Below are 5,000 nucleotides of genomic sequence, written 5' to 3' on the forward strand. Positions count from 1 at the left end.
AGTTACTCCAACCTTGACCATGACTATGACCACACACCGTTAGGCATTAATGAGCAGTGGACACACGCACACACACACACGCACGCACGCACGCACGCACGCACGCACGCACGCACGCACGCACGCACACACACACACACACACACACACACACACACACACACACACACACACACACACACACACGGTCCATCGACTCGGGCCCTCACCATAAACACACACCACTGATGAGCTCAGCAGGGGGTGGTGGCGGTGCATACTGATGCCCCACTCAGAGCTCCCTGCTGGGCTACGGAGGACCCAGTCTAGCCCCTGACTATCTCTGGAACTCTGGAGACCTGGTCTCTCGTTAACCCCACAGTCGTCTCATACTCTCACCTGGGCAGAGCTGTATGTATGGGGGGGTAGAGCTGTGTGTATGGGGGGTAGAGCTGTGTGTATGGGGGTAGAGCTGTGTGTATGGGGGGTAGAGCTGTATGTATGGGGGGTAGAGCTGTGTGTATGGGGGGTAGAGCTGTGTGTATGGGGGGTAGAGCTGTATGTATGGGGGGTAGAGCTGTGTGTATGGGGTAGAGCTGTGTGTATGGGGGGTAGAGCTGTGTGTATGGGGGGTAGAGCTGTGTGTATGGGGGGGTAGAGCTGTGTGTATGGAGGGTAGAGCTGTATGTATGGGGGGTAGAGCTGTGTGTATGGGGGGTAGAGCTGTGTGTATGGGGGGGTAGAGCTGTGTGTATGGGGGGTAGAGCTGTGTGTATGGGGGGTAGAGCTGTGTGTATGGGGGTAGAGCTGTGTGTTTGGGGAGGTAGAGCTGTGTGTATGGGGGGTAGAGCTGTGTGTATGGGGGGGTAGAGCTGTGTGTATGGGGGGGTAGAGCTGTGTGTATGGGGGGGTAGAGCTGTGTGTATGGGGGTAGAGCTGTGTGTATGTGCGGTAGAGTTGTGTGTATGTGGGGTAGAGTTGTGTGTATGGGGAGGTAGAGTTGTGTGTATGGGGGTAGAGTTGTGTGTATGTGGGGTAGAGTTGTGTGTATGGGGAGGTAGAGTTGTGTGTATGTGGGGTAGAGTTGTGTGTATGGGGAGGTAGAGCTGTGTGAATGTGGGGTAGAGCTGTGGGTATGGGGGGTAGAGCTGTGTGTATGTGGGGTAGAGTTGTGTGTATGGGGAGGTAGAGCTGTGTGAATGTGGGGTAGAGTTGTGTGTATGGGGAGGTAGAGTTGTGTGTATGTGGGGTAGAGTTGTGTGTATGGGGAGGTAGAGTTGTGTGTATGTGGGGTAGAGCTGTGTGTATGTGGGGTAGAGTTGTGTGTATGGGGGGCAGAGCTGTGTGTATGTGGGGTAGAGTTGTGTGTATGGGGAGGTAGAGTTGTGTGTATGTGGGGTTGAGTTGTGTGTATGTGGGGTTGAGTTGTGTGTGTGTGGGGGGCAGAGCTGTGTGTATGTGGGGTAGAGTTCTGTGTATGGGGAGGTAGAGTTGTGTGTATGGGGAGTTAGAGCTGTGTGTGTGTGTGTGTGTGTGTGTGTGTGTGTGTGTGTGTGTGTGTGTGTGTGTGTGTGTGTGTGTGTGTGTGTGTGTGTGTGTGTGTGTGTGTGTGTGTGTGTGTGTGTGTGTGTGTGTGTGTGTGTGTGTGTGTGTGTGTGTGTGTGTGTGTGTGTGTGTACTTTCAGAATAATACAGGCTATGCATACAGACCCATGCACAAATATTGTTTGGTTTGCTGGGTCCAGTTTTTCTGAGAATACTGCTTCATCTGGATGTGGATGTGAACTCCAGCAGTGGAGAATGCTGTGCATTACAGCTCCCCCAGATAAAGGGAAATTAAATGAAAATAAAATTAAATGAGATGCTATTCTCTCTGATCCTGGTCTCACCCCTTTCCTCTGCTAAATCTCATCCCTCCCTCCCTCCTTCTCTCCCTCTCTCTCTCTCTCTCTCTCTCTCATCCCTCCCTCCCTTGCTTCCCCGCTTCCCTCCCCCACCCACCCCTGGGTAATCAGTGAGCTCTCTCAATCCGTGACACATGGAGACACATTGATTCGGCTCGCGTACACACACACAAACAAACACACATACACACACACATTGATCTGGCCCGCAGGTCAAGTTCAATACGAACCGCCAAGCAGCAGCATTTTTTTTAGACTGGCTCTGCATTGCACCGCAAGGAGCTCAAACACACACACACTCTTACTCTTTTGCGCATACACAGAGCAATACACACATAGCCGTGCACACTCTCCCACACACTCAATAACAAAAGTGTGTCTCATAGGCTCCAGCCCTGACCTGGAAACACACTCCAAACACACGCTATGTCCCTCTGAGATATATATGAAACATTTACCAAATCAGAACAGAATGTTTTTATTTCACTACACACCAACACACCATTTCTGTGTGTGTGTGTGTGTGTGTGTGTGTGCGTGCGTGTGTGCGTGTGTGAGTACGTGCGTGCTTGCGTGCGTGTGTGTGTGAATGCATTTGAGGGTGTGTGTGTATGTGTGTTTGTGCCACACTTGAAACATCAACACACACGCGCGCACGCACGCATACACACACACACACACACACATACACACGTAATTAAATCTCAGGGTGAGGGTGTGAGTATGCGAAAAGACAGAACATTCTGTTCTGTCTCTTCCCTCTCTCTGTAATTTTTATTCTGTTATGATTCTCGAGTAATTTATCCCACTGAAAAAGAGGAAGAGAGAAAGGAGGAGGAGAAAGGGAAAAGGGGGAAGAGAGAGAAAAAGAGAGAGGGAGAGGATGAGGAAAAAGAGAGAGGGGTATGGGTAGAGAAAGATAGAGAGAAAGAAAGTAAGACATAAAAGATTGAGGCAGAGAGATTGAGTGTGTGAGAGCGAGGGGGGGAGTGAGTGAGAGAGAGAGAGAGAGGGGGGAGTGAGTGTGAGAGAGAGAGAGAGAGAGAGAGAGACGAGTGAGGGAGAGAGAGGGGGGGGGGGTTGGTGAGAGAGTGAGGCAGGATCCAGAATCCAGAATGCCACGCTTTGATTTAGCAAAGCAAATTAAATGTTGTTTGCTTCATGCAAAAAAGCAATGTTGGCCTCGACCAGCTTGATTTCACTGGAGGCGGATTACCGCTAATGGGAACTAGCTCCCGCAACTGCGTGCTACAGCGCTACAGCTAACAGAATTAGCCTCATGCATATATTTAATACAGATGGGATATGCTACATGAATTAGCTCAGCGCTATGTAGCCAAGCACCTCTCCTCCAACCCTTTGAGATCACAGGCCCAAATTAATTGGCTAGGTTGCTGGAGTTGTTTTTTGTCTTTCTTTTTATTCTCACGGAATAATTTTTTACGCCATCCTCCAAAAAGCTTACTTGGTATGCATGGAAAGAACATGTTTGCTATTGTGTCTTTTAAAAAAGCACTCTGAACAGACAGTACATGGTGGCAGACTATCTGACCACTGTGACTGATAGAAAATGGAGAGAAAAAACATAGAGACCGGTGGTCACAGGCAAACATGGCTGCCCAGAGAGGTCAGGCTGTGCTCATTCTGCCCCCAGGAGGCAAACATGGCTGCCCAGAGAGGTCAGGCTGTGCTCATTCTGCCCCCAGGAGGCAAACATGGCTGCCCAGGGAGGTCAGGCTGTGCTCATTCTGCCCCCAGGAGGCAAACATGGCTGCCCAGAGAGGTCAGGCTGTGCTCATTCTGCCCCCAGGAGGCAAACATGGCTGCCCAGAGAGGTCAGGCTGTGCTCATTCTGCCCCCAGGAGGCAAACATGGCTGCCCAGAGAGGTCAGGCTGTGCTCATTCTGCCCCCAGGAAGAGATAGAGACAGAGATTAATTTTATATCAATTTCTGACAGATATTCTGACATAAGAAAATACATTCTTCCCCAAAAATTATAAAACAATACGAAGAATTTGAAAACCTAAATGATGAAGACAAACTTAAATATATACAGAAAATGCTGTGTTTTGGCAGCCAAATTTGTGGCCTCCTTTCACAACCAGTGAAAAATAGTGTGGTTATTCATATTGGTCTATTCTTTATTATTATTTCTTGTAATTGCTGTTAATATGATTACCATTATCATTATTATTGCTTAATTACAAACAGTCTAGTGTATTCTTGTTTTTGACCATTGATGTTAAATGCTTACATTGACAATGGAAGTGTTTTACTTTCCATGTCAATAAAGTATATTGAATTGAGAGAGCAAGAGAGAGTGAGAGAGTGAGAGAGAGAGAGACAGAGAGAGAGAGAGAGAGAGAGACAGAGAAAGAGAGGGAAGCCATGGATTTTATCGTCGTATTGAGAACAACCATTATTGCTCCTTGAGGTCTTGGCTCAATCCATTCCAGGTCTATCTGAGTTTCCATGTTGTCCCTGTTTCAGGATGGGATCTTTAAATGCAGTAGTAGTAGAGTCCTCCACCCTCCCACCCGGCCCATTAGACATAACACTTACTGCGGTAGACATTAAGGTGCAGAGGGAGAGGGGCGAAGACACATGACAGGTAACCTAAACAAGACCAGGACTGATGGCCACCAGAGAAACTTGACCTTAGAAAAGGTTAAAGACAGCTTCAACACCACAGTAATAAATGACTGGAGTCACACTAAGATGGAGGAAAGGAAAGGAGGGACATGTTTATTAGGAGGAGCAAATTGGGGTAAAATGTTTTAAGAAGAAAATGAGTGTTCTTTTTGGACACGTTTAGGTAGTACTGTTCCTCCTCAGTCGAAAACTTTGACTTTTCTTCAATTTAACTGAATAAATGGACATTAACTGAAATACTAACCACTGCTGATCAAGGGAAGGGGTGAAGATGTGGAAGTGGAGTGGGGGGGTTGCACTATCCATGCAGTGTAAGAGGGGGGGACACACACAAAAGTAAGAGGGCCTCTGGTCACCCCTCTATACCTCCCCCATTTGAAAAGCCCCAGAAAGAGAGATTGAGACAGGGAAAGAGAGAACAGTACAGATAGTAATATAGTGTCAGCTTGCAGTCTCTTCAGCAG

This window comes from Salmo salar, chromosome 06 (assembly GCF_965601325.2).
Source record: "Salmo salar chromosome 06, fSalSal1, whole genome shotgun sequence".
Classification (NCBI taxonomy): Eukaryota; Metazoa; Chordata; class Actinopteri; order Salmoniformes; family Salmonidae; genus Salmo; species Salmo salar.